The following is a 17,096-nucleotide window of genomic DNA, read 5'->3' as shown; positions in this document are numbered from 1 at the left end:
TGTTTTTTTGTTGGGTGTGGTTGTTTGGGTTCGATTTGATTCAATAATTTTGGCAATATTTTCAATTTCAATAAATTGCTGAAGAGAGAAATGTTACTGGACGCAATCAAACGCAAATGTGTAAAATTTTAAAACATATAATTATAGTTATTATTAAATTATGCAATCAATGCATTGGATTTTCATATTCAGATTTATTTTTCCTTGGACAAAACCTAAAAACCTACAACCAAGCTATCCACATGTTTCTGTTTCAACCTACTCAGCTGACAGTCAGTACATTAATATTTCTGCCTGGGAGCTTCTCTGTTAATGTTAGTATATTTCCATGCTGCAGGCCTCAACACCAAGTCACTTGAGGGCATAGATTTATTAAAGTATATAACTATTAAGATCCCTGCAATAGTTTCATTTTATTGCTACATAACTTCTTTAAGTTGTTATTTGTCCTCACTTGTATCTGCTCATATTATAAACAGTTAATTCCAGGTAACCTAAAAAATTTACTTCATGTGTTTACATCTAAATTAACTGGTGTTTTTCAAGCAAAAGTGCTATTTTATATGGCTCAATCAAACTTAACTAGGTTACAGCAACGAAAGCTATTTTTAAAGGTCTGATCAGGTAAAAATAGCAACACAATTTCACTTATTACTGTGTAATCCGACTGGTCAAGCAGCGTTCCAAGAGTGCTGATATTTAATATAACAGCACTGGGACACTTCACTGTATGTAACACTTTGCTTGTCTATGTTTATGGCCTTCCAGACAGTCTGACAGTCTGTGTGCAACATTCAAAGTTTCATCCTGCTTTGGCTTGGTTTGGAACTGTTTTTGTTAACAATGCAAAAATAGGCAAAATGTGGGCAAAAACTGGCCATATTGTGTCTAAAATGTAGGTTGCTCTGTATCAACTTCTTACTTATAGAACTGTTGAATAAAAGCAATATCACACTTGCAATCGTGCTGTTGTACTGAATATCAACATGCCGGTAATATTGTTTAAAGGTGGCCTATTTGTAGAAGTAGTCTCATGGTCTGTATTTACTACACTGACATTTCAAATGGTGCTGATTTCAATTCTTAGCACTGTGGGATAGAGATGAAAGCCTTAACTCCTGAACTCCTGACCACCTGACGTGGCTGGCCGCATTCCAGATCACATTAATATTGATTAAAGACCACAAACCCACATGTGTGCCTCTAAGCCTCATATAGACAGCAACACAGCTCGTTTTGGGTTAGCTGCCCTTACTGCGCTGCCTGAATTAAGGTATGCACAGAGATCCCTTTCAGCCACACATCGGCCTGTTGGTAAACATTAGTGTCATCATCAAAGGAAGCCATCCTGTCAGCTTGCATCAAGAGGAAAAGGGGTCCGTAATCTTTCTGTTTTCTTTGTACTCTCTCACCTCTGCTTCTCCATTTTTTTTCCCCAGAGAAGAAACTAAAGTGCCAGTCTTTTCTTGGTGAAAGGTACAGTGTCTGGCAAAGATGGTGTGTGGACAGAGTGTCTCTAGTGACATGGTGTGGCTGTGTCTCTAATGAATCTTTTCCTTTAAGGAACTCCAAATCAGAGGTGCGTTTAGAGGTCTGGTGTCAATGTGTAGACTGTGGGTAGACTGTGGGTTCCTCCACAGCTGGTCTTAAGATGGTCTTGTAGTATGAAAGAGAGGAAATATGAGAGAAAGACGGGAGGGGGATTGAAGTATGAAAAGCAACAGGTCAACAAAGAGAGACGAAACACAAAACAGAAATAAATTGTGGTGGAAGAGGTGAGACAGTAATAATTGTGATTGGCCATAAGCTAGAGGTTGATTAACAGTCCACAAGCAGGTCAGCTATATTTTTGTCCATTCTAATAATAAAACAAACTTTATGTTTATATGCAGCCTCATTTTAATTCAGTTCAGATTATGGTGTCAACCCTCACTAAGACTGATAGAGAATCAAACGTGGTTTAATTCTTCATAAGATGAAAATATTCTTTGCATTCAATTTTAAGAGGAAAGTACTGTACAAAAGTCATTAGATGTTTCACTAAAACATTTGTCTTAAGATGGATATTATAGATCTTCTGCTTTAGTCTGTCAATGGGAGATGGATCGTTTTTATTTTTGTCAAGATCTATTAAGTTTTTCTAAAATACATTAAAGTGCTATTCACAGAAAACAATTACATGAATACACCTCTACTATGATAAACATGTTTTGAATAGAAATTTAAGTAATTTGGATATTTTTCTGGTACTTAAAGTGAAACAAAATCATGTGGTGTACATGTCCGAAGACATTGAAATTTTTTTTTTAAGTCTCATTAAAAGCTTGAATATTCAAAAAAAACAAATGTTGGCATGAGTGCAGAATAGTCTTTCATTATTATTTTTATTTTAAATAAGTATTAAAAACAAATTTGTCCATCTTTTGTCTTTTTGCAACTTTTGTCCAAGTCATTTGGTTTATCCAACGTGTAGGTTGTCATGTTATTGTCATGTGACAAAAAAGAAAAGAAAAAAAAGCATAAAACAGAGCCCTTTAGACATCAGATATTATCAGATATTTTGACACATTTTTCTCAGGTCATATGGAGTAACCCTGAGAAAACTTCTTGTTATTCTTGACTCAAAAATTCATGATATTTGTAAAAACAAAAAAAGAATTTCATTAATTTTTTTTTGTTTTTTTGTAAGCTATTTATATATATATATATATTTATTTATTTATTTTTTTATGAAACCAAATTGGACACAAAGATTACATCTCTATGAACTTGACACGTGTATTTAAATTAGATTTTTTTTTTTAAAGATTTCTCATTTTTATCACCATGGACAACATTATTTGTCAATGTCTGAGATGTACATATTTGATTTCCAAACACTCCTTTTGCAAATAGAAAAGAAAAAGGAGCCCTGCAATATATGTTATAGCCCCCACAGAGGCCTAATCTCAACATTGAGTCAGTCTGAGATAACATGGAGTGAGAAGCAACTGGGATAGCCTACATAGAAGTACATAGAAGAACTGTGTGAAGTTCTCCAAGATGCTTGAAACAACTTACCTCCCAACTAACTTGAAAAACTGTGCACAACTGTACCTAGGAGAATTGGTGCTGTTTCAAAGGCAAAGGGTGGTCACACCAAATATTGATTTAGTTTTTGTATGTGTACTGTTCTTTGTATGAAGAAAGTAGATTAATAACAAGTATTCATGCTATTATGTTTGAAAACATCACCACTTTACAGTATTCCGCACAAGTGCCTAAAATTTTGCACAGTACTGTATGACCGTAATGGAGTCCCATGAGCTCTCAAGGTCAGAGGAGGTTGATATGTTTTTCTTTGTTTGATGAGGGCATATTTGAATTTGATTCAGTGATCTGAGATCAACTTTATCGTTTGCAAAGGGAAAGGCTTAAGCACAGTAAGCTGGTCTTGAAACAGCAGGTAGGGGCAGCCTCCACATCCAGTCTCCTGTTGTGTCTAGCACTTCTCAGATGCTCACCACAGCTGCACATTATGATTACTCACACTGAAGACCTTATTCATAAACTTTCTAATAAATGCAATATGTTTTCTTCCCTTTCGCACTGCCCCTCACTTTTAACGTTGCCTTCTTTATGGGGACCACCTGGAAAGGAGGAAATCGAACACCATAGATGGGGAACAGGCTGAACCTTGAGGGGAGAAACAATGGCCACCGTTGTTCTGGCCCAAATGTCAGCCATCCTGTATGAGAGAGGTCTCAGCATCACCTCTCTCTACTGAGCTAGATGCAAGATGCTAAGGTGTTTTTCAGAAGCATGGTAGAACTTAAAGGGAAATAAATGGCTTTACCGCCAGCATTCCCTAGTTTGCTTTCTTGCAGCATCTTGAAGGACAATTATTTTGCTCAGAGGTTGCTCTTTCATTGAAAGTCTTTAACATGAATATTAATTTCCACTAGGATGTCAGTAATAAACTGGAACTAGCTTTTAATGTGTGGGGTACTATTGGGATACAGAAGGATTTTGGTGCAAAGTGCATCACTGACTTCAAAAAAATGTCTTCACAGGGTACTACTCCCTGCCAGCTGTTGGTTTGTTTAGATATCCCATCAAATATGTTTTACATTTCCTAATTCTCCTAGTTCCAGTCCTTAACAACTACTTCTCTCTGGCTCTTGATTTTAAAAGATGTTTAAATTATCTGTGGAGTCTAGGGTTTGTACATTGCAAGCCCTAAAGATCACATCCCTAGTTACCACCTTTTCAAATTCTCATTTATAGTTCTATGTCAGTCTGCCATCACCAGCCTCTGAGAGAATGAGCTGCTTTCAGTTCGAAAGTGATGTACATTAATCAAGCCGGAAGAGTTGCTAAGGTTTACCTTATAAAAATATCATTAATGATCTGTAAATAGACATGCATTTTGTACTGTGATTTTACCATGAAGAGACTTAATGTACACAATGCAGTTGTGCTGCTGGTGTCCCATGAAACACATCAAAATACTTAATAGTAGGCATCTGAACCATATACGGCCCTGTGTTTTTGCAAGGTTGTTTATAACATCCTTTTTTGTCTATTTGAAAAGATTAATATTACCATCACTGTCTTGTCAAGCCTGTTTAACTTTCCTCCAGCTGGTCTGAAAGGGAACCTTCTTGTGAAATAAAATGACATTTATAAAAGAGACGTTCAGATTTTTTCAATTTTTTTCGCTTGTTACTGGCCTACCGAATGGTGGACCAAAAATACATTGACAAAGTCCAGACCAACATTTTCTTATGGTTGGGCCATCAGGGTACAAGTGCTAGAGACATCCGAGAATCATTATAATGGGTCTCCCATCCTGCTTTTTAATAATGCTATAATATTTCTGAAAGCTATTCAAGGGTAGCAATTCAGTTGTAGAAAGCTCTCTATTACAACAAGGATTTAACAAAAGGGTTCTCATAACTTCTGCTCTATTTTCTTCAACTGATGTTAAAGGAATAGTTTATCCAAAAATGAAAACTCTTTCATTATTTACTCAACCTTATGCTTTCCAAAGCCTTATGCTGTCATGTTTTCTGTGGAGCACAAAAGGAAAATTTTGAAGGAATTTTATGCAACTATCTATTTGTCAAGCTAAAAAAAAAAAAAAAAAAAAAAAACACCCAAACAAATAACTTATGTGATATATTCTGAAGTCATACAATAGATTTGTGTAAGGCAACAGAGCAAAATTTATGTTTTTATTCAGTGAAAATTTTGCCCTCTGCTGCAGCTCTCAAATCAAATATTTTGCCAATAATGTACATCATACCATTTGGTTAATAGTCACCCAAGATCCAATGACGTGTGCCATTAATGACATCAAACCTGGTGTGGGTGGGTGCGTCAATATGGCAAAAATGCTATTTTTGTTGCTTGACATCCATGGTCACTAAATGAACTGTTGCTGTATGGACAAGAGCTATGTGAAGATTCTTCAAGATTTTTCCTTTTGTGTTTCATGGATAAAATAACAGTGTAAGTGTTTGGAAAGACATGAGGTTGAGTAAATAATAATAGAATTTTCATTCTAGGGTGAACTATTCCTTTAAAGTTCTGTTTCTCAGACTTCATGCTATACATTTGATTTTTTATTATTATTTTTTTTTCTCCCCAATTTGGAATGCCCAATTCCCAATGCGCTCTAAGTCCTCGTGGTGGCGTAGTGACTCGCCTCAAACCGGGTGACAGAGGACGAATCTCAGTTGCCTCCGCATCTGAGACGTCAATCCGTGCATCTTATCATGTGGCTTGTTGAGCGAGTTACCGCAGAGACATAGCGCGTGTGGAGGCTTCACGCTATTCTCTGTGGCATCCACGCACAACTCACTACGCGCCCCACCGAGAGCGAGAACCACACATTATAGCGACCACGAGGAGTTTACCCCATGTGACTCTACCCTCCCTAGCAACCGGGCCAATTTGGTTGCTTAGGAGACCTGGCTGGAGTCACTCAGCATGCCCTGGATTGAAACTCGCGACTCCAGGGGTGGTAGTCAGCGTCTTTACTCGCTGAGCTACCCAGGCCCCCTATACATTTGATTCTTAAAGCTTTTAAATGTCTTTTAAATAAATGGCCATTCAGAACCATGTCACTGAGGTGTATTGTTATTGACATTAATTTAATTGTAGAGTCATACTTTAATGATTAAATTAAGTTGTTTGTATAGCTTGCTGAGTTGGCACATTGAGTTACCGAACTTGTAAAAGCTTCTCAAATTTACTGCAAGTTCACAGTCCTTCATGTTTTTTTTTTCTTCTTCCTCACAGACATGTTAAATCTTATGGGACACATTAACCTTACAACTGGTCACCACATATCACTTACAGACCAGTAAAAATGACCAGGTTATAGTTTTTGCTGATTTGGATCAGATAATGCCTCTTTTCATGGGATTTTACTCAGTATTTATTAATTTAGTGCAATTTATTTACTGACTTGACCAAAGATAGCAAAAGGTTTTGTAGCTCCAAATAGGTTTTTTTGCACACCCATACAGTCTCGGTTAAGATCTCAATCTCTACCTTGTTGTAGAACTCTTTTAACTAAGTGTTGATTGACTGAAGATTGGAGCTTTAATATGAGTCTCTTGGTATATGACCTTTGACCTGGAATGGTATATAGCAGAGGTGAAGTCTGAAACATGAGACTGACCTTTTTGTCAAAACTTTTCCAGTCTCAGGGCAAGCAGTGCAGGTCACCATACCTCCCCAGCACCCCATATGACTGCATATTAACCTCTGTCACTCAATGACATCAGCCTGTTTATCTTTATTTTACTGGTATGCTACTATATGCCAGCTGATATCAGCGAGCAAAAGGTAATCACAGGCAAAAATATTTTCCTTTCAGTTAACCACAGCAAGGATGGCTGAAAATGTTATTAAACATACTTTTATATTTCTTTAGGCCTGTCAATTTAATACATCAACATAGTACAATTTATACAATTAATTAAAAACATAAACCTAACTTGACACAGAATCTTTGCCGCATGACACTGAAAAAATGAGACGTGTCACAATGGCCAAAAGACCAGTCCCGATTTCACAAGGTGTGTCGCAGAGTCCATTGAGAATTACCATTGGGTAATTTAAAATGTCCTGGTTATATATAGTATATACGTAGATCCTTTAATGATACTATCGTTTCTCTTTTTAAGTATTAAGCATATTAACAATATAGTGAAGATTCAGTAGAACATTCCATCAGAACAACAACTTTAATCTGGGTGCAATTTTTATCTCTTGATATCACAATTTGTGCGATCTGCTGTAAGGCATGTGCAGAGGTGGTGGCTCTAGGGGCTCGAGCCCCTGGCCTTTTGCTGAGGTTCCTCTCAAATGCCACTCAGCATGAAAGCTTGCCCACCCAAATGAAATTATTTTTTTATTTTTTTTACTCTTAATAATAGTATTTAGGGATGTAAAATGTGTCAGTATTATGCTGAAACATTGATGCATCGATTATGGAATGAAACAAAATTATCATGACTATAATAATCTCTACCCGTGATTACACTCTTGCAACAGACGCAGGGCGCGTGACTGAGGAAACAAATGTGCACTTTAAATTAAGAACATTTAGTTCAGATTTCTGCCTCATTGTTCATAGTTGCGCTTGTCTATTTTTGCTAAATAAGTTAATTGTTGTTCTTTTCTTCCCCAATTTCGATATATTATGCAGATTGTGGAATATTTGGAGAACTTGGAAAGGTATGCGATACTGTACCACGACTTTACTCGTGATCATTATTTGTCCTTAACATGTTACACACCATTACGTTTTTAATTCTGTAAGCCTGCTTGGCTTACAGATCAGACTGTCTGCCTCTATAGATGACAAATCCATTATGAATAATCAGCAGTCTACCGTCGGTTTGTGTTAGTTTGCATAAAGTCTGACATGATATTACCTTTTATTCATATTGGCTCAATAATTAACGTGCAATATTATTTTTCTTATTTTCTTATGAACCAAACCTCCCTGTAGTCTATAAATAAAAAGAATGACCGGAAATATTTTGAATCTTCTTACAGCATTCTTCTTCAAAGCATTACGCATTTATTTCTTATCTACAATTAAGTTTTTAACCAGTGAATGTAACATAAACCCAGGTATTTTTTTTCCCCTCTGTAGTGCAAATTATCCCACCATTTATATTTTCATCTTTAGCATTTTTTGGAAAATAATTACAAAAATAAAATACAAAATAATTTAAATTTTATGACTAATTATTAAGCCTTGTATTCTCATACATTAACAAGCCTACCTACTCCATTTATAAAAGTTTCATTAATTTGTTTAGTTGAGCATTAAATGTAACACTGGGTTAAAAAAAATTATTATAGCGAAAAAGAAATTGAGGTCGCGCACGCGCACCCACCCAGTCCGACGGAGACCATCCAACCCCACCCCAGCAGACCATTTAAAACGACTGCCCCTCAAATAGTTTTAGAGCCCCTGCCCATCAAAATATCTGTGCGTGCCCCTACTGTATTGTAATGTACTGTAGAATAGTGGTAAGTGTGTGACAAATCTAAACAAAGACAGACAACACTAATTAGCTTTGCAAGGAGTCCCAGATTTTATCTGCAATAGAAAAACAAAGCCAACAAAGGTAAACTCTTGTTGCATATTGAGGAAATGTTTAAAAAGAAAGAAATTTGAAGTTTCAGCTTGCATGATATTTAGTTCATTGTTTTAGATTTGTTTGTTTATACACTTTTTCAAGAGAACCTACATGATTATAAGGTGGGATTTGATACTTTTTGACTGGTTTTAATATTAGTTTTTTCTGTAACTGTCAGTTATTGTATGCATATTGTTTGAATGAGTGGGTGAGCTCCCTCCTTATAATGCTGTGCAAGAAAGTTTCTCAATGATTAAAGAAGTTGATACTTTTTTTTAATTTAGCTGTAACGTATATAGTATTACAGAATACTTGGAATAATGAGTTTTAATGCCATTGATTATCCAAGGACAAAAAGCAAAAGTCAATGGTTGCTGTAAATTCCAAAGAACTTTCATGCAATGTTCTGCCATTTTAAAATTATCTGATTTGTTGAGAGACTAGGCCTAACAGATGATGCATGTGCCGTGCTCCAACATGGTAGTGTACAGTATATGTATGTTGGTCACTCGAGTTTGAATCCAGCTTGCTCAAGGTATTTCCTGATATTCCTGAACTGACAGAATTTCGTTACCTTACAGTTTGGATTTTAATTCACTCTAATTATCATTCACATGTACATGCATATACACACACTTTCATTTTTTAGGCCCTAGCGTATCCCTACTCTTTCCCCGAATACCACAGAATTACTGTCTCCATCTTCTCCCTTTCCTTTTTCGATACACTCTTTCCCGTGCACCCTCTCCTCTGGTTTTTCCATGAACATGAAGTCTTGCAGCCAAACCCCTTGATTTTTTTCCAAGTGAGCTACAGCTGGCGCACGTTTGGACACACAACTTTAAATATGAATGAAAGCTCAGAGATGCTTTTCTTTTTCTCTACTTTTTTTGCTGAGGGAATAAGTTATGTCTTATTCCCATTACTTTCAGAGGGACACATGACTTGTAAATTTACTTTTATTGGGAGAGCACGAACTTTATTCCCTGGGCCCTTCTCAAATGGATAACCCCATACCTGCAGAGCAAGTTTCATTCAGTTTGAATGTTTTTAAAGCTTTGAATATCCAAAAGTTTTGTAATAATATCTAAGCAAAGATAGTTTAATGGTATACACAGTATACAGTATATTGAGTATATACTATTATATTTATCATATATAATATACTGTATATATTATATCATTTAAACATCTTTATACATTATACATAATGTATAATTATTTGTTCTGTTGATATGCACAGAGATAAATAGTATATATGGAAGTTAGCACTGAGTACTGCATTCTTTCTCAAGCTTCCCCAGTCTCTATAAAAACACACTGGTTGTGTTAAACATGCATGTTCATGTCATTTTAATGAACATTTTTGCATTATGATCTATATACTTTGGCTTGGTAAATGACAAGGTGAGACAAATCACAAACGTGTATTAAAATATGCTGGAGAGGCTCTTTTGGATAGAGGCTGCTCTTTAGTAGGCTTTGTGATTATATGAGTCATATTGTCAGCTTAGTTGTGCTTTGTCAGTTCTTGGAGCCAACACTATTACAGCATGAACTCCAGGCGCTTGTTTGGTAGACAATCGCAGATTCACAGAGTGTGCAATAACATTAAATAACAGTGGTGTCAGGATTCAGTCTTATAACTTTCACACAAACACACACATTCACACCCACTTCTATTAAAACACACACACACACACACACACACACACACACACACACACACACATACACACACATATATGTTTATCTAGCTATCTAAATAATGAAGGATGTCCCATAAACTTCCATTGATTTTAATGTAAATCTTATTATATTTAAACAGATTAACCCTATCCCAAACCCTAAACCTAAAATAAAACTTTAATTAAACATTTTAAGATAAAAAACATTAATTAATTAATGTTAATTTATGTAAAACATTAATACAAAAATAAATATTTAATTTATTAATCAATTTTCCAAATTAGGGCATCCCCAAAGGGAGGCTTTTTCATATTTAGCTGACTTCTTGGGACAAACACACACACTCCACAATGTAGTATCTCTATTATTTGGTTTTTTTCCCCACCTCAACTTGTCAGCTCTGTTTGTAATTGAACGATCGGTACACATTGTGGCTCAGTTAATAGAAAAACAAACAGACTATTTTGCGCCAATGTACGTTTCCACCTCCTAATGGCCTCCTAACAGCTTGACCTCTCTGCTCTCTTTGTTTTGGAAATCACTCAACTGAACAGTGTGTAAGCAAATCATCTGCGGTACAGCCAAACAACCAATCTCAGAGTTATTTGTTTCAGTGAGAGTGTTTGCACCCAGTGGACATAGACCTTTGAGTTGAGAAATTGGAGCCAGAGCCTCAGCATTACACTCAGGGACGTGACGTGATCAGATGGGGTGAGGAGTGAAGAGATTGAGGGAAGGATTATCTTCTGGGTTCCTGTAGGATAAAGCACAGATCTGAGATTTAATTGCACACCTGATCTGGCTTCCAACAGATGGTGGGGGTGAAGTTATTTAAAATCACCACTACTAACTCTTTGGCCGATCTTAAAATTACCATGTAACATTGCTTTAAAAACTTCAAAGAGGCCTTAGAGAACTTAAATAGTTAGTACAACAGAAGCTAGCTTGCTAAATGCATGTTAACTGGAAATATCATACTTTGATTTGCATGGCAATCACTTAACATGTAAAACAACATAGAACAACCAGAACTTTTACCTTTAATACCTATACCTATACCTTTAAAGCATAACTGTTGCCTGTCCTCAACCTAATCTCAAACTCCAACATTCACCATAATGGTAACCCCCAAAACTCCAATATAACAGAAACTCTTCTAAATAACACATCAAATCCTTAATCACATACTAGTCTCCCTCTTCACATTCATCTTGCGCAAAGACATTATAAAATACTTAATTTTTACATTTACTCTCCCTGTCAAGTGCTATGCAAAGCATGCTGGGAATTAGAAATCCCCTGCCCAGTTTCAGTTACATTTAAATTAAAGAGTTTAATTCGAGAGACAAATTCATTAAACTCAAAACAATAAATCAATTCTGATTACTTAAAAGCTGAAAAAGAAAGAATACTCATTAAGGTTATTTTTATTTTATTTTTATTCTCATTTGTATCATTCAATTTAACCCTACTCAACACAGTTAATTATTTGACATTAGGGTTTACAGTGTGCAATGACAAAAAATAATAATAATAATAATAATAAAAATAAAAAAAAATCGGCACATCCTTATACAGTAATGTACCATTGGTGTGACTGATGCTGTAATGATTGCTGCTTGCAGCTATATATTGTGTCTCTTCTCAAATCATATGGCTAGTCTTTGACTATAGTTTGCATGTTCCGTTTTGCTCTGTTTCAGGGAAAACTCAAGGGTTGCAGGGTTGTGTCCTTTGCTTCTGTAACAGAGGCTTCTATTGTGGTAGTGTAACATGAGGACTCGTTCCTCTTTTTATTCGTCACTCCTAATGAGAGTCCCTTGGTGACTGTCTTTCCCTTCCTCTCTAGATCACGCAGTTACGGACCGCAGGCCCCCCGTATTAGGGACAAACCAGTACACTGTTTCCATATTCCCCTATTGTTAAATATACTGCCAATGACCCAGGTCAAACATTAACAGAGGAGTTTACCTGACCATGAATTCTATCTCTCAAAATACAACACATGGGTTTATTTTATGCCGAGTACTGTTTGAAAGTCCTCATTAAACAAGCTTTTATGTGTCCTACATTTAGCATACAGAACAGTCTCGGAAACCTCGTGTGTGTGCAGATACAAAGCCAATGAAGTACTCTGTTTTACAGATTCAGGCATTCTGCCCATTTTGGTCAGTTGAAACTCTGCTCAAAATGCCCCATGCTTGCAGATGTAACTTTGGTTGTTGTTGTAAGTCTTTGTGAGTCTTTGATTTTGCATAGATAATGCAGCATACAGTATATAATATAAACATGGTATTCACATTGCATTGAATGAGACAATCACAGTCATTGAGAAGTGAAATACAAACACTATTATTGCTTTCAGGGAACACAAAAAAACAGATAAAAATTATTGAGTAGTAAAAAGTACAACCCCAAATCCAAAAAAGTTGGGACAGTATGAAAAATGCTAATAAAAACAAAAAGGAGTGTTTTGTAAATTATATTCACCCTTTGCTAAATTGAAATCTCTACAACTAAACATTATACGATGTTTTTCCTTTTGAATTTAATTTTCTTTTTTCTTTTTTTTTTAAATGTACAGTAATTTCAAATCAGATGATTGCAACACGCTCCAAAAAAGTTGAGACAGGGGCAATTTAAGACAATATGAGTTAAAAATAACAAAGCAATGTAAAACAGGAGATGTTAAACAGGTGAGGCAATTGTGTCATAGTATATAAAAAGCCTCCAAAAACAGCCAAGTTCTTCAAGAGCAAGGATTAATCGAGACTTGTCAATTACCAATAGATGCTTCAGCAAATAATCCAGCACTTTGAGAACAATGTTCCCCAAAGACAAATTGAAAGGATTTTGGGCATTTTACCCTCTAAAGTGCACAATATAGTTAAAAGATTCAAGGAATCTGGTCAAATCTCAGTGCGTAAAGGGCAAGACGAAAACCACTTCTGAATGCGCGTGATCTCTGATCCCTCAGATGTCACTGTCTTAAAAAACATCATTCATCTGTATTGGATATCATGAACATAGGCTTGGGATTACTTTAGTAACCTTTGTTAGTCAACACCATTCACCGCTGCATCCACAGATGCAAGTTAATACTTTACTATGCAAAGCAGAAGCCATACATCAACACTGCCCAGAAGCATTGCCAACTTCTATGGGCTCAGTCTCATCTTAGATGGAAAGTAGAACAGTGGAAATGTGTTTTTTGGTCCGATGAATCCGCATTTCAAATAGTTTTTGAGAAACATAGCTGTCATGTTCTCCGGGCCAAAGAGGAAAAGGGACCATCCACGCTGTTATCAGCGTCAGGTCCAAAAGCCAGTGTCTGTATGGGCCAGGGGTGTGTCAGTACCCATGGCATGGGTAACTCGCACATCTTTGAGGGCACCATTAATGCAGACAGATATGTAAAAATTTTGGAGCAACATATACTGCCATCCAGCACCGTCAATTTCAGGGACGTCCCTGCATTTTCCTGCAGGACAACTTCAAACCACATACTGCCCGGTTTACAAGTGCATGGCTGTGTAAGCAGAGAGTGTGGGTGCTAGATTGGACTGCCTGCAGTTCTAACCTGTCTCCAACTGAGAATGTGTGGTGCATAATGAAGCGCATTATATGGCAACGAAGACCCCGTACAATTGTGCAGCTGAAGATCTGCATAATGGATGAATGGGGGAAAATTCCACTTTTTAAACTTAACAAACTTGTGTCTTCAGTGCCCAAATGCTTAATAAGTGTTAATAGAAGAAATGTTGATGTTTCACAGTGGTAAACACTCGACTGTCCCAACTTTTTTGGAGCATGTTGCAATCATCTGATTTGAAATTACTGTACATTAAAAAAAAACAAAAAAACAATGAAATTCACTAGGAAAAACATCATATAATGTGTTGTTGCAGTGGTTTCAATATAGCAAAGGGTGAATATAATTTACAAATCACTCCTTTTTGTTTTTATTATCATTTTTCTTACTGTCCCAATTTTTTCAGAATTGGGGTTGAACAGAGATCTAAATAATAGCTTTAAATGGGCACATAAAGTATGACATGATATTGGACGAGATCAGAACCGTTAAGTACATGTATCACTGTGTAGCCCATAAAATATTCAAGAGAGGTGATCTAACACAGAGTTTTATTGTACGTTTAGTAGGGATTCTTAAGTCATGGAAAACAGTGTGAGCATGTTTGGGGATATAAAGAATTATATTTTAAAAGTACCTTCCACTTAAGGTACTTGCATACAAGTACATGTGCAATATATTTCCTGAACAAAACATGATTTTGAACATTCATTATTCGACAAGAGCAACCTGTAGATTTAGATTCTTAACACTTTAAAATTTTAAAATGTTTTACAAAGTTTTACAAAGTTTTATAGTTTTTATACCACAGCTCTGTTGAATGCTTGATTCTAAGTGTGCAATTATTTTTTAATAAACACACGCCTATGAAGAAGTTCCAGGTCTTGACCGCAAAACAGTTCCATATCACTTTGTCAAATTATTTCAGTTATTTCAAAGAGCAGTACAGGCTACCACAGCAAAATAACCAATTAAAACCAACACTGGCTAAGTAAATTGGATAAGAAGAATAGCAAACAATGTCTATAATGTCCTAATTTCAGTTTCTGTTGAAAAGTACCCTTGTGTGCTATTTCTCTCTCTCTTTTGCTCTCACCCACCCCCACACACACTGACACATACACATGCAGATACACAAAGAGACTCGAGTCGCGACCAACAAACAGAGCCTTTGTGTAAACACACCCCCATGACTTGATCAATACAAAAATTTCTAGATTGTTCTAAATAACTTTTAATATCTTTGGAAAACACCCTCGCACTCCCCCTCTCTTTTGCTGTCACACACACTCTCACACACGGACACACACAAGCACGCAAGTCCGAGCAACAAACAGAGCCTTCATGTCAGCACACCCCTGCAATTGTGAGGGGTTGTAAACAGTTGTTTAGCAACAGAAAAGCTTGAGAATGGAGACACTAGCTGTTGCTAAGAAGTATACTTAAACTTACATCTTGGTGATTTGAAACGATGTAATTGCTGACGAGAGCCACAGCAAACAGAGGTAATCCCACGCGTGATCGCTCTTTTTTTTTCTTTCTCTCTCTCTTGCTCACACACACACACACACACACACATATATACATGCACTACCTTGTTACTCCAGCAAGTGCTCCAGTAAAGCAGCTAAAAAAGTTCTAAAGTGATGTTTTCAAACTAGTAACAAAGGCTTGGGCTGTATCAAAGCAAGACACTGAATCCATGGTGGAAGAAAGTAGTTCCAGTCACAAGAACATTTTAGGGGCGAAAACGCTGTGTTTCATAGACGCATTACCACCTCGGATGTGCCGATTATTAATTATTACTTACATTTGGTAAATGGACTTGATGGTGGGTAAATAAGTACAGTTAGTGTTCCCATTTTCGAGACTGGTGTGTGTAACACGGAGACACAGCAGAAGGGAAGGAGATCACAGGGAAGTGGGTTTTCCAGGTTCAGTTAAGACTTTTAATTGGCCATTTCAGTGCTTTACAACTTCACAAACTCATCAGCTTCACAGGCACATAGTCACTTAAATACATCAGCCTCACAGGACGTAATTACTTAAACACATCAGCTTCACAAACACAATAGATTGAACGCAACAACTTCAGGAGCACCGTGGCCTTCCTTGTGCCAGACTCTCTCTCTCTCCCCTGCTGGTGGCGTGGCTGCTTATATGCCACTCTCCCCATGCTCACTGGAATTAGAAACAGGTGTTAAACATAATCTAGCTCAGGTGCAAGCACCCTTACCGCTTTCTCTCTCTCCGGACGGATGCTTGATTACGCCTCCGCTGCCACAGTGTGGATTGCCATTTGTATATCAGATACCCATCTTTTGAATTAATAGATTTAAATGATTATACTTAGTGTACAAATGTCTTCAATAAGACCCTTGATGGACAGACAGTCTAACAGGTGTCTGACAATTGCAGAAACCTGTTAAGAACAATATCTGAGCAAATAATTAAATGTTTTAGAACTAGAAAATAGAAAGATTTAAACTTGAACGATTCACACTCACTATAAAAAAGATTCCAATGACATGATCCTACTCATTTCCCTGATATTTCCAGGAATTTTTCCATTACTATGGGAAGCCTCAAACTAAGCTTATCTACAACTGGTGCTCTGAATGTAGGCCAGTGAGTCTCTTGAACTTATAATGGACTAAGTGGAAATTTCTGTTCATAAAATCACATGTCAGCAGTCAGATATGCTTCAAAATCACATTAATGCACTGTTTGGCTTTGAGATCAGTCTCTCACATAATTATCAACCTCCCTGGTACTAAATTTAAGGGGTAGTTCTCCCTAAAAAAAATGCTGTCATCATTTGCTCAGCCTAATGTTGTTCCAAATCTGTATAACTTCCTTTCTTCCTGCAACACAAAAGAAAATGTAATGCAGAATGTTAGCCTCAGTAACATTCACATTTATTGAATGGAAAAAGATGCAGATGAAAGTGAATTGTGACTGAGGTTAACATTCTACCTAACATCTCCTTTTGTGCTCCATGGAAGAAAGAAAGTAAGGGTTTCAAACAATAGGAGTGAGTAAATGACAGAATTTGCATTTTTTGAGTGAACTATCTCTTGAATTTTAAGTGGAACAACATATGACACAAGAAAAAAGTTTAGGAAACATGTTGGGGATGTGTTTTTGACTCATTAATGGATGGAGTG

The 17,096-nt window shown here is 36.5% G+C and overlaps 1 protein-coding gene across 1 annotated transcript in view; it reads left to right on the top strand.

The window, feature by feature from the left end:
* The window catches only part of LOC127449663 (inactive tyrosine-protein kinase transmembrane receptor ROR1-like), a 187,987-nt gene that overhangs the window by 152,088 nt on the left and 18,803 nt on the right, over positions 1–17,096 (top strand). The window lies entirely within an intron of this gene.

This window comes from Myxocyprinus asiaticus, chromosome 12, assembly GCF_019703515.2.
Source record: "Myxocyprinus asiaticus isolate MX2 ecotype Aquarium Trade chromosome 12, UBuf_Myxa_2, whole genome shotgun sequence".
In the NCBI taxonomy this organism is placed as follows: domain Eukaryota; kingdom Metazoa; phylum Chordata; class Actinopteri; order Cypriniformes; family Catostomidae; genus Myxocyprinus; species Myxocyprinus asiaticus.
The sequence above is the reverse complement of the archived record's forward strand: the minus strand, read 5'-3'. Positions and strand labels throughout refer to the sequence as shown.